Source organism: Oncorhynchus mykiss, chromosome 15 (assembly GCF_013265735.2).
Source record: "Oncorhynchus mykiss isolate Arlee chromosome 15, USDA_OmykA_1.1, whole genome shotgun sequence".
NCBI classification, from domain to species: Eukaryota; Metazoa; Chordata; class Actinopteri; order Salmoniformes; family Salmonidae; genus Oncorhynchus; species Oncorhynchus mykiss.
Genome location: NC_048579.1, coordinates 38154720 through 38177235, shown reverse-complemented (window position 1 = coordinate 38177235; position 22516 = coordinate 38154720). Strand labels below are relative to the sequence as shown.

The 22516-nt window shown below is 40.9% G+C and overlaps 1 pseudogene; it reads left to right on the top strand.

Moving 5' to 3' along the window:
- LOC110490722 overlaps positions 1-22516 on the top strand; it is a 59262-nt pseudogene that overhangs the window by 3979 nt on the left and 32767 nt on the right.

Below are 22516 nucleotides of genomic sequence, written 5' to 3'. Positions count from 1 at the left end.
ATCTTCAAATTTTTTTCAATTAGAAACTGGCATCAGATTATGTTTGCAATTCCTCACAGTTATATTTACTGTACCCCAAAGCCATAATGTGGTACTAGCTAATAACTATGTTAGTTCGAGAAAGAAAAACATACATCTACTGTATGTCTATATTACCCCAGACCAGGATTCTCTTTTAAATAAGGCCTCAAAGGGACAATCTGGTAAAATAAAGATATGCTCAACATTTTTTACTGTAATTTGTAGCCAACAAAGACCCTGTTGCGAAGATGCTGGGGCCTAGTTTTGCAACAGTGGATGGGGAGGACAGCGTCTCCTGGAGAAGGTGAGGAAGACATCAGGTGAGGAAGATATCAAAGTGAAGCTGCTCATCCTGCAGCAGCAGCTGGACACTCAAGTCCTCAGCAACTCCCTCAAGCAGATCTCCCAGTGGGTTCCTTTCCTCCTCCTCACTCTGTCTGCTTCTCTATCTATCAACAACGAATCCATCCATCTTAATACACACTGACTCCCACTTGACTTGAGACAAGTCCAAACACATGGGGTTGACTCTGATTAGAAACAGTTTCTTACTAGATAGAAGAACCACAAATGGGCCCAAGATTAATTATCTGTATTTGTTTTTTGTTTTTTGTACAGGGAGGTTAGGCTTAGTCCTGCCACAGTGAAGAATGATGTCGAGCTGTTGAAACACTTCTGCAGTGAAGGGGAGAAAAAGGTGTTGAAGTCTGTTCAATACACATCAGGTTTGAATTATCTTCACATTTCACAAATTTTTTGGGGGGTGTGAATGAAAGCGATTGCTATTAGGGGGTAATACTGGGATATTTTAAAAATATAAAATGTCTGTCTGTTCACCCGTAAAAAACATGGAAGTCATTATATATGTCAGATTTCAGTTTACTGAGACATTAATATATTTTTTTTACTTGCCTTAGTCGGCGCGGCAGATTTGCAACGCCATAAACAATTCAACTTTCGTCAAAAAACACACCTCCCCTACATGCCACAGAACCACCGTGATCAATTCAGTATTTTGAAAAATGTGTCCCCTTACAGTGGAACATTTACAGAGGAACATTCAAACCTTCTATGTAAATGGCCTCCAACCTGTGATACCGCACATTAAAATATGGTGGTTTGTGTGTCACGATGCTCTGCAGCCTAGCTGTTTTCAGAGGATGATTTATCAGATGATTTATCAGAGAGTGAAATCACAGCGAGCTCTAAGTAACCTGGGCTGCTGTCTTCAGACCTGGGCTTTGTCCCAAATGGCAACCTATTCCCTATATTGTACAATACTGGTCAAAAGTAGTGCACTCTATTTGGAATACAGTGCTATTTGGGACGCAGACTTGTGCTCTCTCTATGGTGGAATGATCCATCATACTCGCTGGCAGCTCAGGCACCCTCGATGATTTCTCTTCCTGTGATACTGCACTCTTTGAACCTGTATTGGAACTTTATTTTCCCCCTGATCCTCTCCTCCTACATACCTTGAAGGAAAACTACACCCCAAAATGATCTTTTGGTATTTGTTTCTTTAGTCTTTCATTTGTTTCGTTAGTCCATTGGTGATATAGTCCCAAAATGTTTTGCATGTCAGCAATCAAGTTCAAATCAATGTCATATGCACCAAATACAACAATACAACCTTACAGTGAAATGCTTACTTACAAACCCTTAACCAACAACGCTTTAAGAAGAAAAAAATTGTTTAAAGTAAAAATTGGAAAATAAAATAATATTAATAAATAAATTTAATAAATAATTAAACAGCAGCAGCAAAATTACAAAAGGAATATGTACAAGTACGTAGAGTTAAACTGATTATGCATAGATAATAAACAGAGAGTAGCCCTTTAATTAGATTAACAGGAGCCTTATGGCTTGGGGGTGGAAGCTGTTAAGAAGCCTTTTGGACCTAGACTTGACCTATAGACTATAGTCTCATCGTTGTCAGTGATCAGGCCTACCACTGTTGTGTCATCGGTAAACTTAATGATGGTGTTGGAGTCATGCCTGGCCATGCAGTCATGAGTGAACAGGGAGTACAGAAGGGGACTGAGCACGCACCCCTGACGGGCCCACGTGTTACCACCTGGGGGGGCGGCCCGTCAGGAAGTCAAGGATCCAGTTGCAGAGGGAGGTGTTAAGTCCCAGGGTCCTTAGCTTAGTGATGAGCTTTGAGGGCATTATGGTTTGAACACTGAGCTGTAGTCAATGAATAGAGTTCTCACATAGGTGTTCCTTTTGTCCAGGTGGGAAAGGGCAATAGAGATTGCATCATCTGTGGATCTGTTGGTGTGGTATGCAATTTGGAGTGGGTCTAGGGTTTCTGGGATAAATGGCCATGACCAGCCTTTCAAACCATTTCATGGTTACTGACGTGAATGCTACAGGTCAGTAGTCATTTAGGCAGGTTACCTTAGTGTTCTTGGGCACAGGGACTATGGTGGTCTGCTTGAAACGTGTTGGTATTACAGACTCAGTCAGGGACTGGTTTGCAAATGTCAGTGAAGACGCTTGCCAGTTGGTCAGCACATGCTCGCAGTACACGTCCTGGTAATCTGTCTGGCCCTGCGGCCTTGTGGATGTTGACCCGTTTAATGGTCTTACATCAGCTCCGGAGAGCGTGATCACACAGTCATCCGGAACAGCTGATGCTATCATGCATGTTTCAGTGTTACTTGCCTAGAAGCGAGCATAGAAGTAATTTAGCTCGTCTGGTAGGCTTGTGTCACTGGGCAGCTCTCGGCTGTGCATCCCTTTGTAGCTGCCCAGTTTTCAAAATACAGAAATACAGCCAGTATGATGTATTTTGCATTATATGATGCTGCATTTTGCACCTAATTCCCTATCGAGGACTATTGTATACTGTCTTGATTAACATACATTGTACACTGAACTGACGTGCTCTGGCATCTTCTTCTTTTTCTGTAGATTCTGAATTCACCAATGGCTGTTGTACTCCTCCTTGAAGGCAGGTGCATGGTGAAATCTGTCACCTGGTGGTACAGCCGTGTGACACTCAACCCTTGCACATCACCATCACATCAGTCTTTCTCAACGGGGTAAGAAAGCTAGCGATAGATTAGTGTCACTGAATGTCAGTTTTCATTACCTGAATTTTAGTCAGGCGTGTTCTTACACTCAGCATTAGATTTTCTTTCTACAGGATGTGTTTTGTCATAAATGCTTTAGGCATCAATGGGTGTAATAATCTATATATTTCAGCACATGTTTATTTGACAATTGTTATGAACAAGCACGGAAAGTCAATACATGTATTCATATTTATATCATTTAAGCTATACAATGTCTCCTTAACGAATGCCCATAAAGTTTCAGAAAACATTACGTAAGTGTCACTGAAAAGTTTTGCGATGTATGTACTGATGCAACGTTCATTGTATTCCAAGTTTGCCCTGTGGTGGTAAACGTTTAAAACAACCCCCATTGACCGTAACATGTGTGCAATTAATTAAAGAGAACATATTACATGGCTCAGTGTCTTTCACTCCCTCCGTCACTTCCAGCCTGCCCGTTAGTATGTTGCCCGTCTCCCTTTCCTCACCTGGGAATGGTTCAGTTCAGGACACTGAAACCCGCATTCCAACATGTTTGACATTGACGGTATATTAACACAAATGAAACCTCAAAGATTACAGAGTTGAGCGTAATGTGTGTAGTGGTTAGAGGCGGCACACACCGGTTTTTCAATTCCAGCATGTGAAGCTGCATTTTGAAACCTTGGCACTCTAACCTCAGTTGTTCTGACAGATGGGAATACTGTGACATTTGTTTGATACATCAAATGTCATCTTTGTCTTCGCAGGGCATAAGCTAGGAGGGTGAGGGAAATGCCTATGACAGAACAAGCAATGTTTACAAAGACCTGGTAACACTTCTGAAAAGCAAGTCTCCCCATCTTGCTGAGAACATAAATAAACAGGTAGGTTTTTGACATGGAGGAGCAGTATCTCAAACAAAAGGTTGTTGTTTTCTCTGAGTAATATTTTCTCTGTCGGTAACCCGATGACGCAGTACGCATTTGACTGATCATATATTATATTCTGTTATACGTAGTAGAGTGAGGTTGAGATTGTGAATCAGTATCTGCACTCATCCTCACTTGTGAGCTAGTGTCTGTCTGGTTCTCAGATGGAAACGAAAACTCTCTGAAGCTGTAGCCTCGGTACCTAACCTTACTTTCCAAATCACCCCAGTTGAAAAGAATGTAAAAAAATATAATGAAACAGTCCAGTTACTCACACAGACAGAATCATGCGTTGCTCTGAAATGCCATGTGATTCATTCAGTAGTGCTGTTTCCTGTGATTTGATAAATTAACAAATAATGGCTTCAAGCTTTGGTTGGGAAAAAAGTGTTTATCATCTGAATATTTGGACATGTTTTTTTGTCATGAGTGACTCAATAATGTATTGTTGGAAAATGTTATATAATTTACAGGCAAGCTAGCTATACAGCTAGCTATACACGTTCTACATAGTATTTATACTCTAGGAAATGACACCAAATATTTTATATAATTGATATAATTATATTGATATATATATTTTTATATTCATTCGTTTCCTTTTGTCTATTTGGACAGTCTTATGGGTAAACTAGTTTCAACAAATATTGTGCCTTAACTAATAACAGTATTTTCCATTTTGCATCGTTCATTTCTGTTAGCAAAGACTATTATCAATGTTGCTCCTGATGATTTCTCCTGGGATGCTTTATGATCACCATAATTCTGTACCTGAACTATTGAAACAGAGATGTGATTATCAAAACTGATTTTCCCTTTCACCCCTGTCTACTCTGTCTAAGTCTTTCTCTTTAAAATAAACAAATAGATGTTATCACAATAATATAGTTTGCAGATATAAAGTGGGGCGAACAATAATATATTTAGTCTATTCCACCACAGTTTTAGAAACCTGGTAAGTGAGTGTTTGCTTTAGGGACAATAGCTCAAGAAAAAGGAAATGTCTGCTTTGACGTACAAGAGTTGTCTGAAGTACGATCTGTACCCCCCCACCCCCAAATGCATAATCCATGGACGTTACAGAGACATTTACATTATGTTACTGCAGTGGCCTATAACAACCATTGTTCTACCCAATTTTAAATAACTACATTATTGATGAAAAGGAGCCACCTCATCCTTTCTTTCAATTGAATTGTGCTTGACCAGCAAGTTTGACGTATTTATAGCCGGTGATAGAGCTTTTAGTGCCATGGAGATGGGTTGAGTTGAGTGAAGGGTAAGTGAGGCATGTATAAACCCCAATGAGCAGTGCCAGGCTGCTGCGCTCACTGTGTAAAAAGGCCATAGCAGGCTTTAATGTTTTATGAGTCCGGTGTCTGTGCTGAGTGAGGCTATGAGGCTGAACCCGTCGGTCGTTCTGAGGATTTGCCGAGATACAAATGAAGTCACGGGTTTTCTCTGCATACTTCTTTCTCCTATGAAGTTACTACAGCAATATCCAAATCATGGCATGGAGATGTAATGGAGTGTTCTGCACTCAAATCAGGCCATGTTTTTCTGCCCTTTTTACGCTCCACCAAACCATTTTCTCTCTGCATTACTTCAAATACACCTCGTGTGTGTGAAATGATCAGCTTGACTCAGCAGTGACTGCTGATTTGATTGCAGATAAAGGTATTGTCTATTGATTGACAATATAATTGTTATGGTGCAACAGGCACTGCTGTATAAACCGTTTCAGACATACAGTAATAAAGTAATTGCACTCACTCTTGAGGACAAGATCCCTTCCGAGTGGCCCATGAAAGGAGTAGGCTCTCGTCCGTGTCAGGTCAGAAACACTATCTGAAATAGCTCCGGCTGGGACCCGCTCTCTGATTGCAGCGCTAAGAGCCCAAAGTGGTGGTGTCCCAAGTCAACATGAAGCTTGACAGGTTGATAGCCAAAGATAACAACACCAATCTCTGAACATGATCTACTCGTTTCCAGCATTGAGGAAGCAGATCATTTTTCACAGTTTTATTAGATCAGACATTCTCAATCAAATAAGCTGGAGGCAGCCAGAGGAGAAGAGTGCAGCACCAGGGACACACACCGCAGTCCGATACTCAACTTCTCAGTGTAGTGTTGGACTGACTGGTTTTTGAAACTAGGACGTGATTATAAATTGGACATGGTGTCTGTCTGTGTTATGCATGCGGGATCACATGCAAAAAATGCAAAAGCACCCTCAGAATTTTGTTATTCAAATCCTGAAATCAATCTAGCTCTGCTGTCATGTTCACTCTCCACACGGAGCCTCGCACATCTCTTCCACTGACAGCTACTATTTAGCTTATTTTCCATCACTGTATGGAGAAAGTAATTAGATACAATGGATACAAGTCCAATAAACATGTGTAAATATTTGGAGTCTCGGGTCTCTCAGTGAGGGCTTGGAACAAGGCACAAGTGGAGAAAGATGAATAGTGCCAATGTAATGATTTGGAAGTCGCCTGTAGTAAAAAAAAAAAAAATGTTGCCGAGACCGACAGAAGTCTGAGTAGAGTTGCGGGCAGGCAGGCGTCAGACCTGCTTAAAGTGTCTGTGCACTTGCTCTTGACAGAGCCGTCCCTGTGCTGTCCTGTGCTGTGCTGTGCTGTGCTGTGTGTGTTGCTCTAACGTGCCATAGAGTTTGGAATGTTTCCTTCTGTCTATTTCAGGTATCATAAAAAAAAGGTACGGTTGGACACCTGAAATGCAGCCATAGTGGCCTGAATTGGCCTGCATTGTTCCAACAGCAGGTCACTTTGGGTTTTATGACAAACAAGCTGGTTTTGGAAAGGTACCGAGCGTGCTTGGCCCGAGCGTATGAACACGGCCTTAGTATTCCATGTTAATTATTTCTCCCCCTTTACTTCTTAAAAAAATATTATAATAATATCTAGCTTATTGCAAGCAATGGGAGTCTGAGGCGAGCTATTTTCTGCCTAGCAGGTGCCTTTGATTTAAAAACATTCCCTGCCTGCGAACCACGCATATGTGTCTTGTTGGCATTCTTACGTTAGGTTGTAAAGTTGGGTAAAAAGACCTTCAAAAACGTAAAAATCATCTCTGAATAACAGTGAAACAAAGGGTCTCCTTTGTCTGTGGCAAGCTGCAAGATTTTTGCGCGAGGAATGTAATGAAACAATAAACCTTTGACATTGTCCAGCCAATTAATAGAGGGGAACCTCTTCTGTGTAGTGAAGCACTGGGAATGTGTCATTGTATTACTGTCGCTCAATTATAAAGGTAATGCAGTACGGACTGTTGAGAAAGGTCTGTTTTATTATGAACAGTGACTGAATCAAACCCCGGGGAGTTTTTACATGGTTCTTCTTGGGCTGAGAAGAATTGAATGGCAACCCTTTCAGACACCAATGTGTGTCTCAAATAACTGGATGAGGAGGCCACATGTCAGCTGCAGAATGGAAAATATGCTTTATAACTTGAAAGAAATCACAAAGGGACCGACGACTTTGTTAAAAGAACAATCATTCAGAGGAATCACTTTTTTAAGGACCCAAGTCCATATAATTTTACGGCCCAAATGTATTGTATGTATCACTGCTAGCATTTGGGTGCAAATTGAGAGGTCCTTTTTCCTCACTTATTCTCTTCCTCAACGGGATTCTGCCGTTCAAGAAGAACCTCCGTCAACACAAAAGATCCAACATGTGGAATCGGTTGATACAGAGGAACAAGGCCAAACCCAGAGGCCTTACGAGCATCAGGAAAAGAATGTGCATGAGAAGGCGAGACAACAGCTTGTGCAGAACAAGCCAGGCGGCAAAGAAACAATTAGAACCATCTTGGAAATGAAAGAACCTCGGTCTTGCATCACCATATGAGTATGTGATAATTCCACTCCATGTATTGGAGGTCTTTGGAATATTTGCAACGCTACACGTTCTGTATGCCTTTGGGAACGTTATGCTCCAATAGACAAGATTTTAAGAAGGAAGTGATGCTGGAGTCGGCGCACTTCACTGGTTGCATGTGTCTCAGTGTGTCTTCTCCACATGGCAGCAGTCACACATTATAAAGAGATGGTTTATATGGCTTTACATTTTTCAGGGCAAGCTCAAATATTCCTGATTATATGGACGATCCCAGTTAATCGATGTGTTCCCTGCTTGGAACCCCACTGTACAATTACAGACATACAAGTTGGGCGCAGGAGTAAAATTCACAAAAATGATGTATCACATGTTCTTTGATTGATAAATAGATCTAGCAGGGGTTTAAGCTTTTGTAGCTGGACCTTGTGATAAGTGTCCCCATTTTGAGGCAGCTGGCTCTGGATAAAAGCTATCTAAAATGGCAACAACAAAAAAGCCCAAAATCCCTGCATCCCTCTTCTCCCTCAATGCATAAACGATGATGATATGTTACGATAAATAACTATTTCCAAAATAGAAAAACGCATAATGATGTCCCCTCTTATTTTATTACATTTTTCGAGGGAAGCAGATGAGAAGAAATCCAAAAGGAGTGCAGCAAATGAGACGTTTGCTGAGACGGAGGAGAGAAGATGCAGAAGAAAAGCAGATTTCTCTGTGTCTTCCTCACCTGGTAGGCAGTCGTCTCATAAAAGGTAAGTCACCTGGTGGGGTTTCCTCCTCACACTTCATAAATGAGGAACCCTTCTAGTCCTACAGAAGAGCAAGCAGTTTACAGGAAAGAGATTGCTGAAGTCACAGAAAAAAACGTGGCACAACTCTTTGACCCGTAGTGATAGCTTCTGTGGAAACTGATAATAAGTGTTTTTATATAAGCCAATGTATGGGTGTGATGTACGCTTTCCCTGCCTTTCCTCTGGTGCCTGGCAGCGATGTTTCCAGCTGTCCCCATAATTGTGAATGCCAGTGTATACAGGTCTGCTAGTAAAGTTACTGGGTCGACTCTAGCCACTGTTCTGCTGATAGCTTTCCCCCCGCCTTGAACCAGAGAAACTTGGTACATGTACAGAAAGGGACCTTTGGGAGCCTACTAGCGTTACTCCAGGCCAGTAGTCAAACCAGACACATCGGAACAGCTCTTCACTGCTTAATTAAGGCTTGGTTCAGTGTTTATCGTGGCCCATCTGCGTTGCCTGAGAAACGGTCATATCGGCTGATTTCCTCTGATAATGGCCTCCCCTGGAAATGCTATCTGTGTAAATAGGAACCATCTCCCCGCGGCCCCATTTGAACGTGTACCAAATTTCATTGCTCCGCGGTGCACCGTTTTCATGATACAGTTATTTGAGTGGTGCAACTGACTTTAAAAGCCATCTGCATTTCTGTTGGCGTTTATAGTATGCAGGCTACGGTAGAAAAAGAGAGGCCTGCTTTGTTTAGTATGATGACGACTCCAGTTTGCCCATTACTTTAATCCCTCTCTCTATTCCTGGCTGCTGCTGCTTAGATTGTGAGAAAGTTCAAACCTGACAATTCCAATTAACTTTAGATTGTTAATGGTGCTTGTTGTGTAGAATAATCTTGCAGTTATTTTAAATCACAAAAGGAAAACTTCATATTTTGTTATGTATCATATACTGATATAATATTTTAAGTTTAAACCCTTCCTGTGTATGGATATGTACTTGTATAGCTGTTACACAAAACTTGATGTTGATTCTTATCTCCTGCTGTGTCTGTGTTCTTCAGTAAGACCCCAGGAGGAGGCGCCGATGACTTCAGCGAGAGTTCATCTGAGAGTGAGGAGGACAAGGAGCAGCCAGAGCACCGGCCGGAGAGCAACACAGACCTGTCCTCTGAGTAGTGGTAGATCCAGAAACTGGTCACATTCCTCTAGGTACAGTACAATAAAATCTGTAGAGGCCTGGCCCAGCACTCTGCTTTGGGAATTTCACAGAAAATAAGTTGTTCTGTTCTGTTGAAAACATCTACTATTCTAGCAGGACAGGCAGTTCACAATGGACAGGAAACAATCAAATCCAGGTCCTTTTCCTGTGATCCATACAGCAATTTTGATGCAGACTTGAGTCAATATTCAAACTTCTTGAAATTGTCTAAAAAATTAATCCCTTTAAGGTATGGCTCTGTGTCTGTAGAATTGTGATAGTCACAATGGTCCTAATGTCACCCGAGAGGGAACAATATGCAATCTCCTTAACATAATAATTCCACCTGCCTGCTTTGCGTAAATTTTACGACATAAAGTTGTCGATCAATATAACAAAATTACGTTAGATATAAAAGTATATATAATGTGCTCCTGTTTTAAAGCGCCTGCTTCGTAGTAGGATGTTTATAGAAGTGGTTGGACTGGGTTTGTGGATTCCTGGTTTCTGACACACACTAGGCCTATTTGGGTGCACGTGTGAGCCAACACATATGAGAGAAGAGAGCAGAGCTGTCTAAAAACAGCAGCTGGGCACACTGTTTACCCACACCACAGAGCATAAATGAAACGCGGCTCTGAAAGGACTGACAGTGCATATGGTGAATATTAATGTGTCAAAACACAAAAGGAAAAGAGAGAGAGGACCAATGCGCCACTGACCCAGACTGACTGGGAATACCTCTTCCACTGCCTGATTAGAGAGGAATTCTCTCCTCTCTCTCTCTCTTGCTCTGTGATTACCGGTCAGTTTATTTGGACTTGTGCTTACATACCGTTTAGGACAATGACCTGATGTAACTGCAATCATATGATATTATGGTTAGTCATATATTTCAAATCTGGCCCCTATACTTTAATGATAATCATAACCTAATCTCTCCACTTTGAATCTCTATTTACGATATAGTTATTTACAAAATTAACTGAAATTCAAATGTGTTTAATTTTTGGGTACTAATTAAATCGATTTACGCTATAGTAATGAAATATGAATGACATTCTTTTGTATCTCTATGATCTATGACTATTAAATATTAGCAGAAGCTTTGTAAGCTGAGATACAGTATTTGGCTCTGTCCATGTTTTTACATACCGTACTGCAATTGGGCCCCCTTAATACGATCATTCATAGGGCAACTGGTGGTAAATCTTTTAAAGAAAACATTCATGCAAATTCAGTTCCAGGTAGATATTTTTAGCTTAACAAAACATGAGATAATGAAATAAAAAGTCCTTCTTGGGAAAGAGCAGTTACTCTCCTTTCCAAAACAGACTTAAAATGTAAATGATATTAAAGAAGCTGGGCCAATGTTTGATAAGGGAACATTTCAAATTTCATTATACTTTTGAGTGGGGATTGGAGTGAATTCACAGTGAGAGTTTGTGCCTTCAACAGGATGCATTTGTAAACCTGTACTTCCTAGGCAGCATTATATCTGTCTGGGAACCACACAGTGGAGTTATTTATGGGGTTTGTCCAGTAGTCATTTTATAATATCATTACCATCAGAAGCTAAAACTAACCCCGAGCCAAGTTAAATATCTGTTTTATTTTAGAAGTAAGAACAGTTTTTTCCTTCTTCATCTCAGCCGTATAGACAGACATTTGTACTTGAGGAAGATTGAGACTTTCATAAAGCAACACATGAATGATCTGTGTTGTGTTTGATGGGTTATTTATCCAAGGATATTTACCCAGAGTGCTAATATGTGTGCCTACACTGCATGCATTTAAATAAGTATGTCTTAAAAGGGGCAATCTGCAATAACAAAGTATACATCCCACCACTGTTGAGAGATGGGGCTGAAATAATGTAAACATTCTCAAATTAATTGACAGAGCTTATAGATGCAGGACTGACCATCCATGATAAGTTTAACCATGTTTTGAGGCAATACAGTGATTGTTTAGAATTACATTGTTTATGAACAAAGAAGTAAACCAAGCTTAAATTTGGGGTTCTGATGGGAATAGACAGTTTAACTAAGCTCATGGGGCATTTATAAAGTGTACTCATTAAGAACCAATGGCTATATATCATGAATGGAAAAGTCCTAAAATGTATGTAACATGTGCCTGTGAATACACATACAGTATCCCATCTAATGAGTTGTGATTTTGCTTGATGAAATTATGTTATAATGATGTTAACATGTTGCTTGCCGCAATGACTTAAACGCTATAGATGAGGCTTGTGTGTATGTTAACAGCTTTTTGTGTGGCAAGAAACAAGGCATGTCGGCTATACAGTATATTTAGAGTGCCCATACAGTCAGCACTCTCTCTTTGTGCAGATTGAATAACACACAGTATAGTTTACACATATGCTACATACCACGTAATTGCCATCAATATGCACTATTGGTAACCACAGGGTATTTGTTTTACAAGCTGAAGCCACTGCTTCATTATCTAGAATTAGATATATATGGCAATTTAACAGTTATACATACAGTATGCTTTCAGCGTAGCTGCTACCAATTACCCTACTTTGTGCTCTGCTGTTTTTGATAAAGTGTTGCTGGTGATTGCAAGTGGCTTATGTGAAAAAACTATTTATATATAGGTGCCAACATTGTTAACAAGTTTATTACTTACCAAACCACACTCAAAGGTTGTGTACTGTGTAAGTGTTTACCTAGAATGTGGTCATTTTTATTGCATGGCTTCAGGTGGCTTCTTAATTTAACTGCCACATAATAACACATTAGATGATCCCTTATTTGTGCCTAATAGATTTGTGCCACATATATTTGTATATATAAGCATGAGGATATGTCCTTAGTTTATATAATCATATAATGATGAGATTGTTTTATGTCCTGAGGTAAAGTAACCCTTTCAATATCAATTGACAATGATGGCGCCAGAGGGGAAGGCTGCCGTCTTATCGGCTCTTAACAAACCATGCTATTTTGTTAGTGTTTTTGCATTGTTCGTAACTTGTTTTATACATAATGTTGCCGCGACCATCTCTTATGACCGAAAAGAGCTTCTGGACATCAGAACTGTGATTACTCACCTCAGATTAGACAAAGAGTTTTTCTTCAATGAGTAGGAGGGAAGGGATATACTACAGACACCTGACCAGGCCCAGATCCCCGTCATTCACTGGAGGAGGAAACTGAGAATTTGCTGAAAAAGATCAGGGTGCCTTGTGAGGATCAGGTGACGAGTGGCTAATCTGCCTTTGCCTTCTGTCCTGCTAGCTAACATTCAATCGCTGGAAAATAAATGGGACAAAATGAAAGCATGTATATCCTACCAACGGGACATTGAAAACTATAATATCTTATGTTTCACCGAGTTGTGGCTGAACGACGACATTAAGAACATACAGCTGGCGGGTTATACACTCTATCGGCAGGATAGAACACCAGCCTCTGGTAAGACTAGGGGCGGGGGCCTATGCATATATGTAAACAACAGCTGGTGCACGATATCTAAGGAAGACTCAAGGTTTTGCTTGCCTGATGTACAGTATCTCATGATAAGCTATAGACCACACTATCTACCTAGAGAGTTTTCATCTGTATTTTTCATAGCTGTCTACAGTACATACCACCATAGACCGATGCTGGCACTAAAACCGCACTCAATGAGCTGTATACTGCCATAAGCAAACAGGAAAATGTTCACCCAGAGGCGGCGCTCCTAGTGGCCGGGGGTGACTTTAATGCAGGGAAACTTAAATCACCTCTTAGGGATCCGATCCTGTTACCGGGATCAAAATCGACAACATCCGGTAGAGTTGGAGCACGCCAAATTCAAATGACAAAATAGTAATATTAAACATTCATGAACATACAAGTGTCCTACTGTCACCCCCTGACCTTAGTATTCTTTGTTTTTTTTATTATTTTGGTTAGGTCAGGGTGTGACATGGGTGATATGTGTGTTTTTGTCTTATTCTAGGGTGTTTGTACTGTCTAGGGTTTTTTGTAGATTTATGGGGTTGATTTCATCTAGGTGTTTATGTTGGTCTATGGTTGTCTAGATTGGTTCTCAATTAGAGGCAGGTGTTTATCGTTGTCTCTGATTGGGAACCATATTTAGGCAGCCATCTTCTTTGGGTATTTCGTGGGTTATTGTCTATGTTATGTTGCACGTTAGCACATTGTTTAAATAGTGGTCACGTTCATCTTATTTGTTTTGTTGTTTTTGTTTAAGTGTTCTTCGTGTTCTTCATTAATAAAGAAGAATGTATTCTAACCACGCTGCGCTTTGGTCTACTCCATACGACGAACGTGACACCTACATCATTTAAAAGCTTAACTTCTTGTTATCTGAGGACAGTGCCCCACATCAAAATACTTTTTCAAACCAGCACAGGCGTCACAAAAATCACAAATAGCGATTAAATAAATCACTTATCTTTGAAGATCCTCCTCTGTTTGCAATCCCAAGGGTCCCAGCTACACAATGAATGGTCGTTTTGTTCAATAAAGTCCTTTATATCCAAAAAAGTCTGTTTAGTTGGCGCCTTTGATTTCAGTAATCCACTCGTTCAATATGCATAAAAACAAATCCAAAACGTTACTGGTAAAGTTTGTCCAAACAAGTCAAACAATGTTTCTAATTAATCCTTGGGCACTCTAATATCTAAATAAACTATACAATTTAAGACTGAGAATAGTATGTTCAATAGGGAAGATAAATAACAAAGAGCGCGCACCTCATTAACACGCTCAACAAGACTACTTTTCTAATGAGTGACACCTTGGAAAAACTACAACTATTTGTTCATTTTTCAAGAAACAAGCCTGAAACCCTTTCTAAAGACTGACCTCTAGTGGAAGCCATAGGAGCTGTAATCTGGGTCCTTTTTAATTGTATATCCCATAGGCTAGCATTGAAATGATCTGTGACCTAAAAAAAAAAATCTGAAAGGATTTTCCTCTGGTTTTCACCTGCCATATCAGTTATGTAATACTCACAGACATTAGTTTAACAGTTGTAGAAACTTCAGAGTGTTTCTATCCAATGCTACCAATTATATGCATATCCTAGCTTCTGGGCCTGAGTAACAGGCAGTTTACTTTGGGCACGTCAGTCATCCGAACTTCAGAACACTGCCCCATAGCCCTAAGAGGTTTAAATCAGTTTTACCAATTTCTATCAGCATGTTAAATGTGCAACCGGAGGGAACATTTTTTGAGACCAACTTTACTCCACACACAGCGCTCAAGCTCTCAAAGTACACAGCTCTCACAGAGTACAAAGCCCTCCCTCGCCCTCCATTTGGCAAATCTGACCATAATTCTATCTTACTGATTCCTGCTTACAAGCTAAAATTAAAGCAAGAAGCACCAATGACTTGATCTATAAAAAAGTGGTCAGATGAAGCAGATGTTAAACTACAGGACTGTTTTGTTAACACAGCCTGGAATATGTTCCGGGATTCTTCCGATGGCACTGAGGAGTACACCACATCAGTCACTGGGTTTATCAATAAGTGCATTGAGGACGTCGTCCCCACAGTGACTGTATGTACATACCCCAACTAGAAGCCATGGATTACAGGCAACATTCGCTCTGAGCTAAAGGGTAGAGCTGCCGCTTTCAAGGAGCAGGACTCTAACCCGGAAGCTTATAAGAAATCCCACTATGCCCTCCGTATTACACCAGCTCCAATGCTTGTCGGGTGGGGCAGGGCTTGCAAACTATTACAAACTACAAAGGGAACCACAGCCGAGAGCTGCCCAGTGACACGAGCCTTCCAGACGAGCTAAGTAACTTCTATGCTCGCTTCGAGGCAAGTAACACTGAAACATGCATGAGAGCATCAGCTGTTCTGGACAAATACGTGGTCACACTCTCCGCAGCTGTTGTGAGTAAGACATTTAAACAGGTTAACATTCACAAGGCCGCATGGCCAGACTAATTACCAGGATGTGTACTCCGAGCATGCGCTAACCAACTGGCAAGTGTCTTCACTGACATTTTCAACCTCTCCCTGTCTGAGTCTGTAATACCAACATGTTTCAAGCAGACCACCATAGTCCCTGTGCCCAAGAACACTAAGGTAACCTGCCTAAATGACTACCGACCCGTGGCACTCACGTCTGTAGCTATGAAATTCTCTGAAAGGCTGATCATGGCTCACATCAACACCATTATCCCAGAAACTTAGTCCCACTCCAAATTGCATACCGCACCAACAGATCCACAGATGATGCAATCTCTATTGCACTCCACACTGCCATTTCACACCTGGACAAAAGGAACACCTATGTGACAATTCTATTCATTGACTACAGCTCAGCGTTCAACACAATATTGCCTCCAAAGCTCATCATTAAGCTAAGGACCCTGGGATTAATACCTCCCTCTGCAACTGGATCCTGGACTTCCTGACGTCCTGCCCCAGGTGGTAAGGGTAGGTAACAACCATACCCTTACTTAGTTCACTTATGACTGCATGGCCATGCACAACTCCAACACCATCATTAAGTTTGCTGATGATCACTGACAACGATGAGACAGCCTATAGTGAGGAGGTCAGAGACCTGACCGTGTGGTACAAGGACAACAACCTCTCCCTCAATGTGACAAAGGATATGATTGTGGACTACAGGAAAAGGAGGACCGAGCACACCCCCATTCTCATCATTGGGGCGTAGTAGAGCAGGTTGAGGGCTTCAAGTTCCTTGGCGTCCACATCACCAACAAACTAACATGGTCCAAGCACACCAAGACAGTCGTGAAGAGGGCAGGACAAAACCTATTCCCCCTCAGTAGATTGACAATATTTGTCATGGGTCCTCAGATCCTCAAAAGGCTTTACAGCTGCACCATCGAGAGCATCCTGACGGGTTGCATCACTGCCTGGTATGGCAACTGCTCAGCCTCCAACCACAAGGCACTAAAGAGGGTTATGCAAACGGCCCAGTACATCACCGGGCCAAGCTTCCTGCCATCCAGGACCTCTATACCAGGCGGTGTTAGAGGAAGGCCCTAAAAATTGTCAAAGACTCCAGCCACCCTAGTCATATGCTGTTCTCTCTGCTACCGCATGGCAAGCGGTACTGGAGCACCAAGTCTAGGGCCATGAGGCTTCTGAACATCTTTTTAACCTCAAGCCATAAGACTCCTGAACAGCTAATCAGGCTACCCAGAATAATGCATTGCCCCCTATTTTACGCTGCTGCTACTCTGTTTATTATCTATACATAGCCACTTTTACTCTACCTACATGTACATATTACGTCAATTACCTCGACACCGGTTCCCCCGCACATTGACTCTGTACCGGTACCCCCTCTATATAGCCCAGCTATTCTTATTTACTACAGCTCTTTAATTATTTGATATTCTTATCTCTGTTTTTTTTTTTTTTTGGGGGGGGGGGGGGGGGGGGGGGGGGGGGGGGGGGGGGTATTTTCCTAACTGCATTGTTGGTTAAGTAAGCATTTCACTGTAAGCATTTCCTGCTGTATTTGGCTCATGTGGCAAATACAATTTGATTTGACTTGATAGATGAGGTGTACATCCTTTTTTATAATTTAAACAATATATTAATTTCCAAGTAAAATGTAAGATGGTGATGTAAGTAGGCGTCATAATAGAATCACCCGGGTATTGAGCGGGGTCCCACGTCCATCCACGATGGCACTTTGTGTAACCATGGTTGAGGTTGTCCACCCTCTGCTGGTCAGTAGCGGAAATACAGGCCCCACGTTCTCTCAGGAGAACACTTTTCCTAACTACCTCATGTTCTCCTGCCCAGCAAAGGAGCCAGGGTCAGTCACTACCCTCACATTAACTTAACTTCTACGAGTGAATGATATTTCTAATGAATTAGGTGTTTCACAGCTTTGAACTGAGTATTCAGCTCTGTTAACATGTTATAAAAACCTTTCTCAGAAAAAGGTTATTAAGCACCAGAAACATTTTTAACTTTTGATTGGAAGCCTTAGACTAAAAGGCTAAATATAAATACAACACATATAAGTTTGAACAATTATTTTGGAAACTAAGAAATTAAGTGGCCTACTCTTCCACCAGACTAAGTAATTTCCACTATGAATGCTGTAACTTATGTCTAGAGAATGTTTTACAGAACATCTGTACATGTTTCCATACTTTTTAAGTGAAACAACTTTTTAGTGACACAAAATACCACAAAACATTTGGAAGCCTGACACAAACTGTATTATTTCGCTAGCTGCTACAAGGCCAGTCATATGCTCAACATTTTATTTTATAGAAGATCCTATGTCCAATATGAAGTAAGAGAGAACCACCAATCATTCTTTCCCTATTCGTTACCCATAATGGACTTGGCAGAAGCCTCTGTCTTTTTTCTTCTTAATCTGTACCCTACATAGCTAGTCTGCTCCAGAAACGGCAGAAGAGTAAAAATCACATGCACTCTCCAGGAAGCGGACACTGCCAAGCTGGTTGCTTCTATCTTACACCGACCGAGGTCGAGGAACACAGACACTAGAAACACAGACTGTGGCTTCATTCCATCTGTCATAGATCCATCTGTCATAGATCCAGCTCTGTTGGGGCACACACACATACACATGCACACGCACACGCACACACCCATGCCCATGTTATTACCTTGCTGTTTGGAAGAGTTATATCAAGCAGTTATCAAGCAGTGAAGGTTTCTGCCAGATTTCAGTTTTTTGGTGGTGAGGAGGTCTGAACAATTACATTAAATTTGATCTCTTATTGTGTTTTATTGCGTAAATCAGTTGTTGATTCCATAATCTTATTGGATAGGTAGATACATTTTTTTATACAATGGTCTTCCTCATTTACCTGAGGAATTACTATTGAGTTGCTGATTAATGATGATCATCCGCCCTGTGTGTCTGGTGTGAATTCCATAGCGACCTTAACACGTAAATTCCCTCTGTGTGATGTCTGCTTCCCAGGGCACTTCTTAGTGCTTAGTGTGCTCTTGAGGAACCCTAATTTACTCCAGGGGCGGGATACTACTTCGGCTGACCCTGTAAAACAACACATTTCACAGCATCTATCCTGTCTATGTGACAATAAAACATACAGTATGTACAATACCAGTCAAAAGCCTGGAGACACCTATTCATTCAAGGGTTTTTCTTTATTTTTACCATTTTCCACATTGTAGAATAATAGTGAAGACATCAAAACTATGAAATAACACATATGGAATCATGTAGTTACCAAAAAAGTGTTAAACCAATCAAAATATATATTTCAGATTTCAGATTCTTCAAAGTAGCCACAGTTTTGCACACTCTTGGCATTCTCTCAACCAGCTTTACCTGGAATACTTTTCCAACAGTCTTGAAGGAGTTCCCACATATTCTGAGGACTTTGGCTGCTTTTCTTTCACTCTGCGGTCCAACTCATCCCTAACCATCTCAATTGGGTTGAGGTTGGGTGATTGTGGACGCCAGTTCATCTGATGTAGCACTCCATCACTCTCCTTCTTGGTCAAAAAGCCCTTACACAGCCTGTAGGTGTGTTTTGGGTCATTGTCCTGTTGAAAAACAAATGATAAGAGCAAACCAGATGGGATGACGTATCGCTTCGGAAGGCTGTGGTAGCCATGCTGAGTAAGTGCGCCTTGAATTCTAAATAAATCACAGACAGTGTCACCAGCAAAGCACCCCCACACCATCATATCTCCTCCTCCATGCTTCACAGTGGGAACCACACATGTGGAGATCACCCGTTCACCTACTCTGCGTCTCACAAAGACAAGGCGGTTGGAACCAAAAATCTCAAATTTGTACTCATCAGACCAAAGGTCAGATTTCCACCAGTCTAATTGCTTGTGTTTCTTGGCCCAAGCAAGTCTCTTATTGGTGTCCTTTAGTAGTGGTTTCTTTGCAGAAATTTGACCATGAAGGCCTGATTCACGCAGTCTCCTCTGAACAGTTGATGTTTCTTGAACTCTGTGAAGCATTTATTTGGGCTGCAATTTCTGAGGCTGGTAACTCTAATGAACTTATCCTCTGCAGCAGAGGTGACTCTGGGTCTTTCTTTCCTGTGGCGGACTTCATGAGAGCCAGTTTCATTATACCACTTGATGGTTGTTGCGACTGCACTTAAAGAAACTTTAAAAGTTCTTGAAATAATCCGCATTGACTGACCTTTATGTCTTAAAGTAATGGCGGACTGTCCTTTTTCTTTGCTTATTTGAGCTGTTCTTGCCATAATATGGACTTGGTCTTTTACCAAATAGGGCTATCATCTGTATACCACCCCTACATTGTCACAACACAACTGATTGCCTCAAACACATTAATAAGAAGGAAAGAAATTCCACAAATGAACTTCTAACAAGGCATACCTATTAATTGAAATGCATTCCAGGTGACTATCTCATGAAGCTGGTTGAGAGAATACCAAGACTCTGCACAGCTGTCATCAAGGCAAAGGGTGGCTACTTTGAAGAATACTTTTTTTTAACACTTTTTGGTTACTAAATTATTCCATATGTGTTGTTTCATAGTTTGATGTCTTCACTATTATTCTACAATTTTTTTTTTTTTACAAATTGTAAAAATAAAGAAAAACCCTTGAATGAGTAAGTGTGTCCAAACTTTTGACTGGTATTGTATATTTAGATTTGTGCACTTGCTCTGTTTGTAATGTATGTGTCTGGATTAAAGGACCATAATAAATGCTTGTTTTATATATTGGTAAGTGACTACATTTATCAGATCATGAGAGTTTATGAATCTCCTGCATTCTTTCACAGCTTTGTAATGTGCGATATTTAAAGATATTTTTCCTCTGGATGTAATTTGTGAAGACATTTAGAAATTGCTATTGTTATTGCCAAATCCAGCTGGTAGCGAAATGTTTTCAGCAGTGGGTCCCTCATTGTTTTCAGCAGTGGGTCCCTCAGTGTTTTCAGCAGTGGGTCCCTCAGTGTTTTCAGCAGTGGGTTTACGGAGCAGAACGGGTCATAAGAAAAAGGTGCTCATGTCACGTTCTGACCTTAGTTCTTTTGTTATGTCTTTGTTTCAGTTTGGTCAGGGCGTGAGTTGGGTGGGTAGTCTATGTTCTTTTTTCTATGTTTTGGTTTTGTGTTTGGCCTGGTATGGTTCTCAATCAGAGGCAGGTGTCGTTCGTTCTCTCTGATTGAGAATCATACTTAGGTAGCCTTTTCCCACCTGTGTGGTGTGGGTGATTCTTTTCTGTTCTGTGTTTTGCGTCACTGTTCGTTTTGTCGTTTTATGGTTTTTGTTCAGTGTTCAGTATTCTTATTAAAACAATATGGACACTTACCAAGCTGTACATTGGTCCTCCTCTTCTTCCACCCACGACGAGCGTTACAGTTCACCTGGGTTTAAACTACTCTAAACAAAACACATATTAGCCTGCCCTCTGCAGTAAACCTATGCAGTATTGTTGTCTGTGGTGAATCACAAAAGTCACATAAATACTGTATACAAATGTTGTCTCATCATGTTATGTAAACCCCAGTCATTAGTTGTGTTTACAGTTTTTTCCAATGTGTCTTTCATAATCTGTAGTGTTTAGATGCAGACAAAGGTTGCTTCCCAAATTGCATCCTATTCCTTTATTCCCCACATTCCCTATTCCCCACATAGGGCTCTGGTCAAAAGTAGTGTTCTATTTAAGGAATAGGGTGCAATTTGGGACGTAGTCAGACATATAGTGGTTGAGTTGTAGGCTGCCCCCTCTGGCTGCGCATCTGCCCCTATCATGCTAGCTGGAGGACAGTCCATCATAAAAGATTGTCAGATGTTGTCAATGTTTTAAAGAATGTCTACAATAGTTCCAGACGTAAGCTAACAAAAATGGAAGCATATGATGTTTTCTCTGTGGTATCAGTTCTAAACGTAGAGTTTTGTTTTTGAAAGGTATGATCCTAGCCCCACTGAATCCTTTGAAGAGTGAGAAGTGGTGGAGGAGAGAAAAAAGAAGCAGGAGATCCACTGCTGTTACGAGACCAATGGTTCACATTTAGGCCAACATCATAATATGGGGAACACATGTGCCAGTTATCCCACTCCCAACAGTGTGTCAGGCTACCTCTTTTTGTGGGGTGAACGATTTGATCAAACAACTGCTTCATATCACAGTCAACCCTGATACAGTACATTCTGCTATGACTGTACCCCCAAAACATGAACTGCATGGAACATACTATGTCATTTATAGTTAAAACATGTTCTAGATATTCCCTTTGAAGAACTCTTCTCTCTCACATTGATACGTTCATTACGTAAGACGTTCGAGTCTCCTCTGTGTCGGTAGAGTCATCTGTTTGGGATGGTCCTGAGGCTGAGATGTGCAACTAATAAAGTGTGCAACTAATAAAAGCAACTTGCTGTTTTTTCTAGGTTTATCTGTGGTTAATTTAAAACGAGAACAGGAAGAAAACATTTTGAAAAAATTGAAAAAAATGAAACAATAAGATTCGAATTGTTCAATTGCCAGGAGATTTTGACTTCAAGATGTCGTGTCACATTTCAAAGTCATGTAACACATCCCGTATTGCATCAGCTTACTGCTGTATTTTCTACCTACTGTGTGGAATTTCTGTTTCTATCTGCCGTCAGATGCTTTTGTCTCATCCTGATCTAAACCATTTCACATTTCACAAAAGATACACTGCAACTTCAAGTTCCTCGGTTTCCAAATCACTAAGAACTTAAAAT